The following is a 17,598-nucleotide window of genomic DNA, read 5'->3' on the forward strand; positions in this document are numbered from 1 at the left end:
TGTATGAGTTTTTGTATGACAATGTAGACACCTTTGGGTTATTTTCTAGCCTTATATGATATTGGCATCATTGTATCATGACACTTATTATTTTTTGATATATATGAGATGACTCATTCCTTGCAAGAGCTATATGCATTTTTTCTGGGTTTATTTTTCTATATGCTCTATGATGATTTTATGATGCTTATGATATGGATGCAAATATGTACATGATGAAATGAAATATATATTTTTTATTTTCTATTTTTATAATGTAAATGTGAATGTACTAAATGTAGATGGATGTTATAATTATTTGCATGATGAGAATGTATGATAATGATATGGTATGATTATTTATAGGATAATATGCATGCTGTTTATATGATATACTAATTAGTGGTGTGTGTGGGATTGGATGCAAGTATGATATCTATATGTATGTATGAAATGAGATATGTTAACATGTGATGATGCAGGTGCAAACTACATGAAATACGACTATTCTTTGGCGTGTCATTATACTTAGTCATGTGATAGCAAGCTACATAGACTCAGAAAGGATGATGGAGGTCAATCACAAAAGGGGGATGAAAGGTAGAAGATATGGAAGTGAAAGATCTTCTTGTGCTTTATCATCATTGAGATTTATTATGGAGAATAGGTTATGAAAATCTAGGTATAGGTTCGACCCAGAAAGTCATTGTACTTGTTTACATGGAGATCAAATAGCCACAAACAAGGAATGGCCCAATCCACACTAGACTCACAACGTCCTCATATCCTTGGACAAGCCATAGAATTACTAAGAGACAATCCATAGACAACAAACAATAGTTGAACATATCCCATCCTTTCCTTTCTAGTCAAAGACATCCTGGAGATATAATCTCTAGTTAGAGACATCCTAGAAAAGCTAAAAGACATGTCACCTAAAGATAAAATCAAAAGAAAACCAAGACTTGACACCAACACACAATGAAATCTTCAAGTTATTTTTGTTTCTTACCACATGTTTGATTTGGTCACAATGTTGTCATCCTGATAAATGACTAATATGTTAGTATTTAATGTAAAGTTCGGATGCCAATAGCTAACAAGATGAGAGGTGGGGGGTGAATCATACAAACTTAATCTTCCATAAAATCAATAGATTCAACCTCGGTAACTTATACTTTAGCAATATAACCAAAAACTGCTAAACATGCTAACTCATAAACACATAATCATTATAACACATATGACACCAGATTTAACTTGGAAACCCAAATAGGGAAAAACCACTATGGGATTTTGGACCCACTAAGAAATATATTCTTCTAGAGTATGCTCAGTTAAAAGCAAATCCTGTTAAAGATTACAAACAAATTGCTAGATGTGACTTGGTTAAGGGATTTCCCTCAGATCTGTTAGGATCTTCACTTTGTTAGAAGTGACCTTGTCAAAGGATTTCAAACACTCATTTAGAATGTTACCTTGCTAGAGGGTTTACAAATGAGACTGTTAGGCCCACTCGGTTAAGAGATTTTCTATCACTTACAAAATAACAGTAATAAAAATATATTTGCAACTTCACATCTAAAATGCTAAAGCAGATTATATTTGCTCAAAACAATCTTGTCATAGGACTTATCTTGTCCCTCTGCTGGGCTCCCTACTCTATTATTCAAATAGATCTTCAAGCTTCTATGCTTGGTAATCACTATGTAGCATCCCTATGCTTACACTTGCCTGCATGTATTATTTATCAACAATTTTCTAACCACTGAATCTCCTTGATCACTCTTTCTGTGTCTTTTACCAACATCTTAATTCTTATCAATACATACTTCTCAAGATATGGCAACATCATACTAAATCAGAAAATTAATTTCTTGATATCAATGACAAAATAATATTATAAAGACAGTAATCATCCTTCTTCAGTTATATCAATAATCTCCAACAACCTTCTCAATATCCTTATTGAAATGCCAACAATCTCCCCCTTTGGCATTGATGGCAAAACTAACAATTAAATGGCAATACCAACTTGATTTGTTCCAACTGATTCGGATTTAGATTGCTATTAGACTTCTCTTGTTATCCTTGAGCTGTTAAAATCTTCTGAAGTCTTCTAGGTTTTCTCCCTCTTTCAATAATCTTCTCCCCCTGTCATTAGTCTTTTGTTATCTTCATCATTTAGGGCTTTACCATTTAGTCTACCATTTAGTCTTCTCCCCCTTTGACAACAATGCCAAAAAGTAAAAGAACTAAATCATGAACTCTTCTGCTGTGAAGTGCTTGCTTTGTTGTGTTACACATGTATCAACTTAGTCTCAGTTAGAGCAACTTGTCTCTATTCACTATTTCCTGCACACCTTTAGAAAACCTCCTAAAGTGCGTAAATTAGCATCAATCCACAAATAATATTCGATAGAGTCATTGAATTGATGCTTTTCACTTAACTCTATCAGTGAGTAGAAGATAGGGGTAGGACCCCTAACTTGCTTCTGAGATACTCAAAAGTGTCCCTTGGCAGTGGCTTTGTGAAGATGTCTGCTATTTGCTCCTTTGAACTAATATATTCCAGCACAAATTTCTTCTCTTGAACTTCTTCTTTGAGATAATGATACTTTATAGAGATACATTTTGTCTTAGAGTGCATTACTGGATTCTTTGAAATGTTAATGGCACTAGTATTATCACAGAATATAGTTATTGGCTCGGTAACTTTCTCATTTATACCTTCTAATAGTTGCTTGATCCATGCTATATTGGTACAATTCAATGTTGCAGTGACATATTCAGCTTCTACTGTTGACTGTGAAATACATCCTTGTTTCTTACTAAGCCAACTTACTAGTCTTTCTCCTAAAAAGAAAGCTCCACCACTTGTGCTTTTCTTGTCATCAATGTTGTCTGCCCAATCAGCATCAGTATAAATTTTTAAATCAAAATCATTCCTCTTTTAATATACTAAGCCATAATCTTCAGTGCCTCTCAGGTATTTGAAAATTCTCTTGATTGCTGTCATATGTGTTTCTTTGAGATCTGCAGAAAATCTTGCAACAATACCTACTACATGTGTTATATCCGGTCTATTGTGCACAACATATTGCAACTTTCCAATCATAGATCGGTAAAGTGTCTCATCAACAGATGCAGATTCATCATTCTTTGATAGTTTATAGTTAGTAGTCATAGGAGTACTTACAGGTTTAGAATCCTTCATTCCAAATTTCTTCAAGATTTCCTTTATGTACTTGGATTGAGTAATGAAAATCTCATCTTTCATTTGCAGTATTTGTAAACCTATAAAATACTTTATCTCGCCGATTAATGACATCTCAAATTCTTTCCACATTTCATCTCCAAATTTCTTGCATAAGGAGTCATTACCACAAAAAATAATATCATCAACAAATATGGCTGAGATCAGTATTCCATTGTCCTCATCATTCTTCATGTACATATTGTTGTTTTCACTTGTCCTTATAAAACCAATCTTAATCAAATAAGAGTGTAGTCTTTCATACCATGCTCTAGGTGCTTGTTTCAAACCATATAAAGCTTTTTTCAATTTACATACCTGATCTTTACTCATGTCTTCAACAAATCCTTCAGGCTGTTCAATATAGACTTCTTCTTTTAGTATACCATTCAAAAATGCAGATTTAACATCCATTTGATATACCTTGAAATTTTTGAAAGTAACATATGCCAACAATGTTCTTACTCCCTCATGTCTAGCCACAGGTGCAAAAGTCTCACCATAATCTATTCCTTCTTCTTGAGCATAACCTTTGCAAACTAGTCTTGCTTTGTTCTGAATGACCTCACCTTTTTCATTTAGCTTGTTTCTGAAAATCCACTTTGTACAGATTACATTTTTGTCCTTCGGTCTTGGGACTAATGTCCATGTGTCATTCTTCTTGATTTGATCAATCTCTTCTATCATAGCATTTACCCAATATTCACTGTTAAATGCCTCTTTTACTATTCTCGATTCAAATTTAGATATTAAACATGTGTTCTATCTCAGTTTGTTCCTTGTCATCACTAGATCATGCTTATCTCCTATAATCTAACTTGATGCATGATGTCTTCAAACATATTTGGCTAATATAGGCTCGGTAGGCTCTGTATGATTTTCTTCATCACTCAGTAACTAGACATTATCTTCATTTTCTTTAGCAACTTTCTCGGTAGGACTTCTCGGTTGAACATAAACAAATTCTTCATAATCTTGTGGTTCTTTGGAATTTCCTTCATCATTTCTTTCTACAAATTCATCAATTTTCACATTTGCACTTTCTACTATTTTGTTAGATGATTTGATTAGACACTTAAATGCTTTACTTCTAGAAGAATAACCAAGAAATGTTCTTCTTCACTTTTTTGATCAAAATTTCCATTTTTGTCATCTTTGTGAACATAACATCTACTTCCAAAGGTTTTAAAATAGCTTACATTAGGTTTCTTGTCATACCAGATCTCATATGGTGTCTTCATAGTTATTTTCTTTAGTTGTACTCAGTTCAAGGTGTAAACTGCAATGCTGATTGCTTCTCTCCAAAATGTTTGAGGTACCCTCTTTTCTATCATCAGGGTTCTAACACAATCTACAATTGATCTGTTTCTTCTCTCAACTATCCCATTTTGCTGAGGTGTTCTCGGTGCAGACACTTGCCTTTTTATACCATGATCATTGCAGAATAAGTTAAATTCATCAGAAGTGAACTCTCCTCCTCTATCAGATCTAAGACATTTCAGCTGTCTTCCAGTTTCATTTTCAACTCTTGCCTTGTACCATTTAAACATTTGAAAAGCTTTTGATTTTTCTTTTAAAAACATAACTGACATCATCCTTGAGTAATCATCCACAAATAATATGAAATATTTATCACCATAATAACTTTGAACTTTCATAGGACCACAAAGATCAGTGTGTACTAGATCTAAAATTCCTTTAGAAGTGTAGGAATTACTTGTAAAGCTTGATCTTGTCATCTTACCCACCTGGCATCCTTGGCACATAGCATTCTCAGGTTTTTCCAGACTCGATAGACCTCTTACTTGGTGCTTCTTACTTATTTTGATCAGATTATCAAAATTTATATGACAAAACCTTTTATGCCATAACCAAGTATCATCTATCTTTGCATAAAGACACTTTTTCCGAGTTGAGTCAAGGTGAAATGTATTACCTTTTGTTTGTGTCATAGTAGCAGCCAACTTTCCATGTTTATCATGAACTTTGACACATCCCTTCTGAAATTGTATTCAGTATCATGTATTGTTTAGCTGTGCTACACTCAACAAATTGTATTTCAAACCTTCAACCCAATATACATCATCACATTTAGCATTGTCAATAAGTGTTATAGATCCTTTACCTTTCACTAGACATGGTGCATCATTACCAAATCTTACATAACCTCCATCATAGTCTTCTAATTTAACAAACTTGTGTTTATCACCTATCATGTGATGTGAGCTTCCACTGTCTATGATCCAAGAATCATTATTGTTTATGTGAGATATTAGGGATTTTTCTTCATACCTTTCTTCATCTAATCCATCTTTAATAGCCACATAAACAACTTCCTCTGTATCAGTTTCATCAGATTTATCATCATTGGATTCCTCATCAGCTACTAGGCATGTCTTTTTGTCTCTCCTTCTAAAGTCTCGATGTCCTTTATTATCTCGGTATTCTCTCTTTTCACTAGATTCTTTGTCAAGGTAGTTAGAAGCCATATGTCCTATTTTATCACAATTAGAACATTTTAAAGGTAGCTTCCCTTTATACTTACCTTTTCCTCTCGGTAACCTTCTAGCTAATAATGCTTCAAACTCTTCTTACTTTTTGATTTCCTCATATAGTTTGTGCACTTCTTCCATGTTCTTACGAAATCTCTCACTTGCTCCACTATCATTCCCTTTAGAGTACTTGCTCATTCTATCATTGTAATCATCAAATTCACCAATATGAAAAGAATTGAATGCAAATTCTACTTTATTTACCGAAGACCCACTGTTATCAAAATTACTTAACTCAAATTCATGTAGCTTACCAATAGTAGCATCCAAAGAAACTGACATATTTGGTATAGACCTTAGTTCATTAATTGCAGAGACTTGAATGGCATAAGCAGGTAGAAGGGTTCTAAGAAACTTACTTGTTACATCCTTTTCTTCAATAGTTCCTCCTGCTCCTTTAATTTGATTGACAGTCTCCTTTAACCTTGTACTATATTGGATTATGTTCTCACCTTCATTCATTCTCATGGATTCAAGTTGACCTCTTAGACTATCTACTTTTTCTCTTTGAACATATTCATCACCGCCATACATAGATATGAGCGTGGTCCACATTGCTTTTGCATCATTGCAGCCTTCTAGATCATTAAACTCTGAGTCGATCAATGCTGATGTTATTTCAATCATAGCTTGAATATGTTCTTGCTTTAACTTTATCTCTTCCAAGGTCATCGAGTTGGCTCTTGGTGGTATGTAATCATTCTTCAAGTAATATGCTGCATATTCTCCAATTCCTGATAAATGCAGCTTCATCCTTTTCTGCCATGTGGAGAAACTTGACTTGTTCAGCTTTGGTGCATCCCTTTTTTACATCTTTGGATCTTTGCCTCAAGTACGTTTAAACTTTTCTTCCGGAGTCCATAGCTCTGATATCAATTGTAAAGTTCTGATGCCAATAGCTAACAAGATGAAAGGCGGGGGGGGGGGGGTGAATCATACAAACTTAATCTTCCATAAAATCAACTGATTCAACCTCGGTAACTTATACTTTAGCAATATAACCAAAAACTACTAAACATGCTAACTCATAAACACATAATCATCATAACACATATAACACCAAATTTAACATGGAAACCCAAATAGGGAAAAACCACTATGGGATTTAGGACCCACTAAGAAATATACTCTTCTAGAGTATGCTCGGTTAAAAGTAAATCCTGTTAAAGATTACAAACACATTGCTAGATGTGACCCGGTTAAGGGATTTCCCTCAGATCTGTTAGGATCTTCACTTTGTTAGAAGTGACCTTGTCAAAGAATTTCAAACACTCATTTATAATGTTACCTTGCTAGAGGGTTTACAAATAAGACTGGTAGGTCCACTCGGTTAAGAGATTTTCTGTCACTTACAATATAAGAGTAATAAAAATATATCTGCAACTTCACATCTAAAATGATAAAGCAGATTCTATTTGCTCAAAACAATCTTGTCATAGAACTTATCTTGACCCTCTGCTGGGCTCCCTACTGGGTGAACTCACAATACTGGTTCCCACTTTTTGACCAACTTTGACACTTAGATGAACATTTTGCAAAAACCCTTCACTTTCCGATAGCTATAACTTTTAAATCGTTAAGAATTTGAAGATGATGTAAACTAGTGATTTGTAACATCCTTTTTGTAGATTCTAAATATATTTTTTTCAAATTTTTTTGAATAAAATTTTATTGATTTTTCCATCTCCCTCAAAAGTAGTTTTTTACAGGAAACAACATTTTTTAAGAGTGATGTGCATCCCAAAACGTATAAATTTTTTTCTATAAATGATAAAAACTTATCTCTTTTAAATTTTGGTTTGTAACATCAATACCTAGGGCATGCAGTTGGTTTGATAGTGATATGTTGAATATTTTTATTTTATTAAGTTTTGAAGTTCGACTAATTATAATTTAGATATAGGTGTACGTTTGAACACATAACTTGCTCTATATATATCAAAATTGAGTTTTATTTTTTTTGTTAGAAAGAAGACATCAATACCTAGGGCATAGATATTTTTCAGATTTTTTTTGAATTAGTTTGCTATTTTTCCCAATGCATTGAACATAGAAGTTCATGTTCGGTGAAAAACCTACATTCATAAAAAATAAAATAAAAATATATTAATAAACTTAAATATATTAAAAATTATACTATTTGGAAAGCTTATAATAAGGACTAAATCCTCAAGAAAATAAAACTTTTAAATGAATTCGTTGGACCCCTCAAAAGCTAATGTAAAGTTGGTTTTTTATCAGCATTTGATAGATGCAAAGGAGACTCCATTGCAAGTATGATTTAGAAGTAGAGAGGTTCTATCCAAGAAATTTTGATCTAAGAGCCTTTGATCTAACTCTCTTCAATTAATTACTTCAAATGGGACCTCTTAAAGCTTAAATAATTATATTTTCCAAAAAATGTATGATTTCAGCAAAAATCAGGATGTACCAAAAAGTGGGAACCAGCTTTGTGAGTTCACCCTACTCTATTATTCAAACAGGTCTTCAAGCTTTTGTGCTCGGTAATCATTATGTAGCATCCTTGTGCTTACACTTGCCTGCATGCATTGTTTATCAACAATTCCTTATTTATAAACAATTTGCTAACCGCTGAATCTCCTTGATCACATTCTTTTTGTGTCTTTTACCGACATGTTAATTCTCATCAAAACATACTTCTTAAGATATGTCAACATCATACTAAATCAGAAAATCAATTTCTTGACATCAATGACAAAATAATATTATAAAGACAGTAATCATCCTTCTTCAGTTATATTAGTAATGTCCAACAGCCTTCTCAATATCCTTATTGAAATGCCAACAATCTCCTTTTTATTGTAATGCAACATTTAATTGGTGACTGAGATGGGGGGGGTGAACCAATTAAAGAAATTTCCTCATAATTCAACCAATCAAAATAACTGGTCTACAACTATCCTTTACATTGTCTTAAACATTGTGTAAATCATGAAGGAAAATAACATCAAAGAAAAGAGATTTCCATGCATACATACATATCACATAACATAGGTAATTATATGTGGAAACCCTCAGTTAGAGGGAGAAAACTGTAGTGGGGATAACCCACATTCTCTCTTATTGCAGTAAAGAGAGGTGCACTGTTAAGAGCTTACAATTTGTTTTTTCTAAGAACATCACCCTGTTAGGAGTGACTGGTATTTGGTTAAGAATACCTTCAAACTTGTTAAAGTTCACCTTGCTACAAGATTTTACAACTTCATAATTGAAGTGACTCTGTTAAGAGGTTTTATATAAAGAACTGGTTAAGGCTAACCCTGTTAAGGGATTTACTGTTGGCATATGTGCACAGCATGATGACATGATGATTTTGTATGCTGTCATTAATGTCAATATGCTGAAGTATGAACCAGTATGTTGTAGTAAGCAAACTGGCAAGAGAACCGGTATGATGATGTAAACTGGTATTTGTGAAAAAGTGAAGCAGTATGTTTGTTCAAGGTGGATTGGTATATTGGAATGAGAACCGATATATGGAAGTTTTGTATCGAGGTTTCATTTGGCATGACTACCGGTTGGTAGTCTTAGTTTTAGGGTTTTTGGTTGGTGCATTCCAAGATTGTGTGATTCAATCAATGACATCTTGTGATGAGTTAGCATTGTAATGAAGACTAGATAAGTGTTGTCATGTCAGCCTTACACATGTGAAGGATTTCCTTGAGGATCTTGCATGGAGATTGATCCTATCTACCTCAGGAATGTGCAAAGTCTCTGTAAATGGTGGAGAGCGTGTGATGAGTTATTAGCTTCTTGAAGTAGAAAAGAATGAACATTGGAGAATGTCTTGAGATCTGTTCAAGATTGTTGTATTCGATGTAGTGTGATTAACGGTCAGGATTTAACTGACTGGATTATTAAACCTAAATATTTAGGGTTTAGGGTTTATGCTACCACCCTATTTGTTTCCTATAAGGTTGATGATTTTTTCATTTTGAAGTTGTTGGAAAATGGTATGTGTGTATCCAAGTGAAGAGATACTTGATTCTTGCTAGACCGGAGAAGTGTGTTGATACCTGTAGAGTGTGATTACAGAAGAGGAAGAGCTAAAGTGGATCTACCTTGGCATTAAGTGTTGTTATCAGATCAATGTACTACCTATTGACTTCTAACTATTTCAATAGTTGAAAAATCCAATAACCAGGTAGCTTTAACAGGATTTTGTATAAATCCTTTTACAGGGTGACTCAATTCAACAAGTTCTTCAAATCCTCTTGCAAGGTAACCTTTAACAGAGTTCTAACCTTTAACTAGTTATTTAGCCATCCCTTAACCAGGTGATCCCTAGCAGGATCATTTTCTAGCAGAACCTATTGTAAAAGTCTCTAACCGGACTAGGCTCCTAACAAAGCAGACTTCAAAAGAGTTCAAGAATAGCTTGTGGATATTCATCCCTATCGTGGTTTTTCCCAATTGGGTTTCCACGTGAAAAATCAGTGTGTCATGTGTGATGTCTTTCATGTGATGGTTTAGTGTTTTATGTCAAAGCAGTAAAACCTATTGAACTAGTAGTTATTATATTTCTGATGATAGATTACTTGTTTTTGCATAACGGTGAAGTGGAAATTAGGTATTAGATTGGATGGAAAGCTAAGGGTTACTGGTTTATGTCTTTCACATTCACACTATTTTTTATTGGTAGTAATCTGATTTAGACTATTGTTATTGCTTGCTAGTCAAGTGTTGTGTTTATAGTCAAACCAATTTAGGAGAAGTGTTTTTGCCTATACTGATTCACCCCCCTTCTTACTACCGGTTTGGTACTAACTGTTCATCATTAACTCCTCAATTGGTATCAGAGCATCTTCCAGGTCCTCCATGTTGTAAGCTTAACCACTTGAGGAAAATATCATATTCTAATGATGAAGAGGGAAGGTCCAGAGTTCAACATGGACAACTTTAAAATATGGAAGGATAGAATGAAGATATACATCAGAAGCATGGGTGCTCAACACTGGAGCTATGTTGAAAATGCTTATGTTAGCCCTAATGGTACTCTCACTGATGATCAAAAGAGAGAGATTCAGGAAAATGGGCAAGTCATGGAAGCCCTAATCAGTAGTTTATCTAACATTGAGTTTATTGATGTTCAGGATAAAGAGAATCCCAAAGAAGTGTGGGATGCTCTTGAGAATATCTATGGTGGTGATGAGCATATGAAAAAAGATAAGGAAGAGAGCCTTTGGGGAATGTTTGAAGATGTAGATGTTTAAAGGAGAGACCATTCAACAATATGGAATAAGAATCAAAACTATTGTTGGAGACATCAAGAGTGTAGGTGGTAAAATAGAAGATTCCACTGTTGTTAGTAAATTTTTGAGATCCTTATTAGCAGTCTATGCAGTAAGGGTTGTTGCTATTCAAGAGTTGAGGTCTGTAGACAAGAAAAAGGTATCCCTAGACTCCATCATTACAAAGTTGATGGCATATGAGCTAAATAATTATGATGGAAATATCTTGAAGACTGAATAAGCCTTTAGAGCATTTGCTGCACCATCTAGAAAGGGAAAAGAATCTAGTACTAGTGGGGAACCAAGACAAAGCAAAGAAATGGATGATGAGGAGATCCTGATGGAATTTGAAGCTCTTCTTTCTAAGAAACTTCCTAAGGGAATTGGTAAATACAGAGGTAAGCTCCCTTTGAAATGCTTTTCTTGAAATAGGATAGGACACATTATTGTAAACTGTCCTAATGGTGATAATAAGGACAAACCGGAGAAGTTCAAGAAGTTCAAAGGAGGAAACAAGAGACTGTTTTGTAGCAGTTGATGAAGGTGTCACTAATGAGGAATCAGAAGTTGAAGAAAGTGAAGAAATTGTATTTGTAGCAGTTAAGGAAGATGTGTCAGACAAGAAGGCTCTTGTCTCCTGCTTTAATAATTCCAATGAGTGGATTATTGACAGTGGCTATTCTCACCATATGACTGGTGATCGGAGTAAGTTTCTATCTCTGGAAGAGTATGATGGTGGTGTGGTTCATTTTGGTAATGATGCACCATGTATGGTAAAAAGCAAAGGGTCCATCTCTCTAAATGGAAAAAGTAGTGTTGATAATCTGTATTGGGTGGAAGGCCTCAGACATAATCTTTTGAGTGTTGCACAGCTGAATGATAATGGACTTAATCTAGAATTCAGAGATGGAGTGTGTAAAATAAAAGGTAAGAGTGGTGAACTGATAGCCACCAGTATGCAGACCAAAGGTAACCTATTTCAGCTAATGCAAACATTAGTACATGTCTAATGGCTAAGTTTGATGATAACTAGATATGGCATAGGAGACTCTATCATGTAAACTTTGATAATATTGTGAAGGCCAGTAAGATCAAGGCAGTTAGAGGATTGCCTATGCTAAGAAAACCGAAGAATCCTTTGTGCAGAGAGTGTCAACTAGGGAAAATTTCATCCTCAACCTTCAAAGCTAAATATTTCATTGCAAACAATTTACTTGATCTTGTGCATATTGATTTGTGTGTTCCTATGAAAACTAGGAGTGTGCAAGGAGATAGGTATTTTATTATTCTTACTAATGATTTCTCAAGAATGATGTGGGTCACATTCTTGAAGGACAAGTTTGAATCCTTTGGAAAGTTCAAAGCCTTAAGAGCACTAGTTGAAAAAGAAAGCGGTAAGAGGATTAAGTGCCTAAGAACTGATCAAGGAGGTGACTTCACTTCCGGTGAATTTAACAAGTACTATGAAGAGAATGGCATCAAGAGGCAACTGTTTGCCCCCTGGACTCCACAATAGAATGTCCTAGAAGAGAGGAATAATCGGCCTGTAGTTGAAGCAGCCAGAACAATGCTGATCCAAGGAAAAGTTGCTCACACTTTTTGGAGAGAAGTGGTGAGCAGTGTAGTCTACACTATGAATCGAGTACTCATCAAGAAATGTAAGGATAAAAATCCTTATGAGTATTGGACTGGTAAGACACCAGTGGTAAGATACTTTAGAGTGTTTGGTAGCAAATGTTATATCAAGAGGAGTGAACATCAGAGCAAGTTTGATGCAAAATGTGATGAGGGAATATTCCTAGGGTATTCCACAAAGAGAAAAGCTCTATGTGTTTTAACAATAGGACTTAGTGAATTGTTGAAAGCATCAATGTTAGAGTTGATGAAACCTCTAAGAAACCTGAGGAAACCGATAGTGAGCAAGTAGGAGAGGAGCTGGTAGTAACCTTCTGGGAACCGGTTGCAAAACATCATAGCACCAGCAACAATGCTCCTACACCAGTAGATGTTGATGCTAATGAAGATGAGGATGAAGAAGAAAAGAAAGAGGAAACAACCAAGATCATTCCTAGGTATGTAAAACTGAATCATGATCCAAAGCAAATCATAGGAGATAAGGATGTAGGAATTCTAGCAAGAAGAAAGGTCAGAGAAAATTCTTGCATGATCTCTGAATTTGAGCCTAAAACATTTAAAGAGGCACATAAAGATGAAGAATGGATCAAGGAAATGGAAGAGGAACTTGACTAGATACAAAATAATGGTACATGGTCTTTGGTACCCAGACCTAAGCATAAAAAAGTCATAGGCACCAAATGGGTTTTCAGAAATAAGCTGAATGAAGATTGCACAGTGGTAAGAAACAAAGCCAGACTAGTGTGCAAAGGATATGCTCAAGAAGAAGGAGAAGACTATGGAGAAACCTTTGCTCCCATAGCCAGATTGGAAGGAGTTTGTATGCTTCTTGCATATGAAGCCTTCAAGGGATTCAAAGTATATCAAAAAGATGAAAAATCTACATTCCCGAATGGAATACTAGAAGAGGAGGTGTATATAGAGCAACCATATGGGTTTTCCCTATCAGAAGGCAGTGACATGGTGTGTAGGATACATAAAGCCTTATATGGACTAAAGTATGCACCTAGAGCATGGTATTGGTGCAGGAGCACCCTTCAAAGGGCTCCCACCATTTGATTTTGTTTTGTTCTTGCTTCTTTAAGAAGCCATTGTAAATGTAATAAGAGCCATGAGCTCATTTGTCTTATTTAGATCCTAGCTTAGGTCCTAGGTTCATAAGTCTAGGTTGAATTTTCTTGTGGAGTAGAGGGTATGTGTGCCTTTGATGTGCTAGGGGTCCTTCTTAGCATGGTGGTGTCCACAGGATAGCCCAATGTGGGCCTAGGAGTCAAGAAAAGTAACATTGAGAAATTTGCTCAAAAGTTGCATGACAACTTTTCAAAGTTGTCAAGCAACTTTTCCACCTAAAGGTTCAAAAACATTAGTTAGCATGGACAACCCTAATTTTGGCACATAGACCAAGGAAAGGGTACTATATGTAGTTGCAAACCCTAAGATGATGGGTTGGATGTTAGTTTTTGTACATCCCAAGGAAAGTGACTTGACTATGACTGTAATTTGTTGCCAGTCGGCACCAATGGAGCAATGAATGATTGATAATGGATTGATCTTCAAACAAAACTATGTTGAGAGTCTTATATGGTGTATATACCTTCATTTTGAGCATTTAGATTAGGTTTTTTTTTGCAGGTGTTGTGTGTTTATAAATATTTTGTAAACTTTCTCCTTACTATCCAGTTTTGGACTGGTTTGTGTAAATGGGTTGACAACACCTTTCCCCATTGTGGAATCACCATGAAACCATGGGGAATAGGAGTACGGACCCTATACATTACTTCAAAGCAAGAAGGGCCCTTGAAGATGTAGGAAAGCCATCCAAAGACCCACTCCTAGGTGAGACTAGACAGTGCCCGGCTAGGGAGGGTTGAAGTTGCAGACGTCCGTGAGAGAAAGGAAGGTTAGAGGAGGATGTACCCTTTGGAGGAGGTGTACAGGGGTGTGTGGAGCACCATTGGTGAGAAGGAGGAGCTTCCACCAATCCAGACAAGGTGCTAAAAATATCAAACCAACACTGTGACCCTGGCAGGCCTAAAAACCCTCTTTAAAACCCTTAAAAACCCCAAAATTCACCTAGGGCAGTGTACAGACACTTGAAGGCCCAAAACTAGAAAAATATTTGAGCCCTTGCAAAATCATTAGTAGTTATTTTGGGAATTTTTACAAGCATATGCATCATCTGCAAGAGGGAGCCCTAAAAGTCCGGATTGGAGGCCTAATTGGGCACATTTCTTTTAGCCCTATTTTGTAGGAAAAAGGCAAAATAGTGAAATCGGTAAGGGGTTGGAAGGTTGAAACCTCTTGGGGGAACATGAATGGATGGAAAACCATGTCTAAGACCTATCCTATCCTTGCTAGGACCTAGGAAGGTGTGGGACAAGCCAAACCCTTATTAGCCTAAGTAAGGGTTCTTTGTATCTCATGAGTAGGTGAGACCTTAGGAGAAGTATTTCAAGTTGTTGGTGGGTGGATTGGGCAAGGTCAGGGGATTCCACAAGCAAGGGAATTCCTAGAGACCCTAGGGTGTGGTTAGAACACTTAGTGATCCAAGAAAAGGATCTAAGAGCATAGACTAGGCTAGTCTATCCCATACCCTATCCCATCAGATTGGTATTAGAGCCCAAGTTAAAGATTTGGTGGACCGTGCATGTCTCTATATTCTAGTGAATTAGTAGGGGAGAAAAAAATAATCACTAATGTAGAGCTAGCTAGGGAGGTAGAAGAGAAAAAGGAGAAGAACAAACTCCTTGAAGAAGCTATGAGTGAAATAAGGGACAAGCTATAAGAAGTGGTGGATCAGAGGACACATGGACCTTGGGGTGAGGACACCAAGGATAAAGGAAAGAAAACTATAGATATAGATGACATTATACCTGAACCAGACCCCTTAATCAATGAAGAACCTTTTGTAAAGGCCATTAAGGCTTTGAATACCAAATCTTTTGAAGGATTGCCACATTTCAAGTGGAAGGATGGACATTGACACTATCAGGGAATAGATTGAGGGTATGGAGAATCACTTTGAGTGTGAAGGAGTGACATAAGCTCAAAAGGTTAAGGTTGTCAAATCAAGACTAAGGGGAGCAGCCTTGACATGGTGGAAGTACCTACAAGAAGAGAGAGTTAGCATGGGGAAGCTACCTATTGCAAATTCGAAGGCCATGGTGAGTAAGATCAAGGAGAACTACTTACCAGAGGATTATGAAGTCCAACTTCATAAGAAGAGATAGGGATTGAAGCAAAAATTCCTTGATGTGACCTCATACACTGAAGAGTTTCAAAATCTTTGTCTTAGACCCAAAGTCCAAGAAGAGGAATCTATCAAGGTGGCTAGGTATCTAAGCAACCTAAAGTGGAACATTCAAGAGGAAATAAGCCTATGGACTCCCACCACTATCCAAAAATGTCATCATCTTGCTGCCAAGGTGGAAGAGAGGAACAAAAGGAAAGGAGACTCTAATAACAGGGGTAGAGGCAGAGGTAGAGATCAAATGAATCACCAAGGTGGTTACCAAAGCAAGGCAAATGAGCAAAGGAACCAAGGGGAATCCAAGTTGACTGAACATAGTAGTGAAACCAATCTCAGAGGAGGCCATTCTAGAGGAAGAGGGGCACAAGGGGGTCCTGTTATCGCTGTTTTAAAATTGGATTCTTTCCCCATATTTGGCTATGGTTTTTGAAAAATTTTGTATAAGATGTGGCCCCAAATGCTTCAGCCTTATTCTAAACCTAGAGGGTTTAAGGTTTTTTCTAAGTTTTAGGCTTTATCTTTTGTGTTAGGTCCCCTGGTTTCTATTCCGACGTTACTTTATTTCACTTAAGTCATGGGTCGCGGGGTCGTAAGAAGTGTCCCCCCTTGCTATTTACCTAGGCGGTCATGTTTATTATTTGAAAATTTTCGCCTTTTATTATTTCATTCTAAAGTGTCGGGCCCAGTAAACACTGATCAACTTCAGAAAGGATCCGATGGTTGGCGCTATTTCGCAAAGGCTAAGTGCTCACATTTTAAGGCTGCGAAATAGCGAGGATTAATATCGGCCGTCCATGTGTCATGCGGAGGAAGTGAAGGTTGCGGCTATCAAGAAGGTGGGGCCCCCTCTACGTGGTCTTCTCTGGCGTATTGGAGTGCAGCACGTGGCACAGGCCGCCACAGTCAACATTTTAAGATTAAGGATCAAAGTGGGCCCCAAAGATGAGTCAGCTCACAGGTGGAGGTGACCTGGCAAGGATAGCTCTTACAATTCATTGAGACCCCGTGGCTCCTTCCAGCGAATGAAAAGTCGACAGGTCAGCTTCGAAGATGACAGGGCGCCAGGTGTCCATGATGTGTCCGTGGGCCCACCTCTTCTGAAAGCTCCTAGCAGGGTTTAAATGCTGAGCAACTTCAGAAAGGATCTGACGGTCAGCGCTATTTCGCAAAGGTTAAGTGCTTGCCCTTTAAGGCTGCGAAATAGCGAGGATTAATATCGGCCGTCCATCTGTCACGACAGGGTACGTGGAAGGCATAGTTGTCAGTGATAGCTGGAGCCCCGTGGCTTTCTTTTGGCATATTATAAGGTAACACGTGGCACAGGCCGCCACAGTCAGCAGGACAAGAACGCCAGGTGTCCATGATGTGTCCGTGGGCCCACCTCTTCTGAAAGCTCCTAGCAGGGTTTAAATGTCGCGCAAGTCGAGATAAGATCTAACGGCTCGCGCTATTTCGCAAGGGTAAGATGCTCACATTTTAAGGCTGCGAAATAGCGAAAGTTAACCTGGACCGTCCATGTGTCTTGATGACACACAGTCTAAAAGGCAGCTGTGGGTCCCTATAGTGTATGTTCGACAAATGAAAAGTCGACAGGTCAGCTTCGAAGGTGACACGAAAGCCAGGTGTCTATGGCGTTTCTGTGGGCCCACCTTTTCTGAGGTAGACCTGTCGAGA

The sequence above is a fragment of the Cryptomeria japonica genome, chromosome 10 (assembly GCF_030272615.1).
Source record: "Cryptomeria japonica chromosome 10, Sugi_1.0, whole genome shotgun sequence".
Lineage (NCBI taxonomy): Eukaryota > Viridiplantae > Streptophyta > Pinopsida > Cupressales > Cupressaceae > Cryptomeria > Cryptomeria japonica.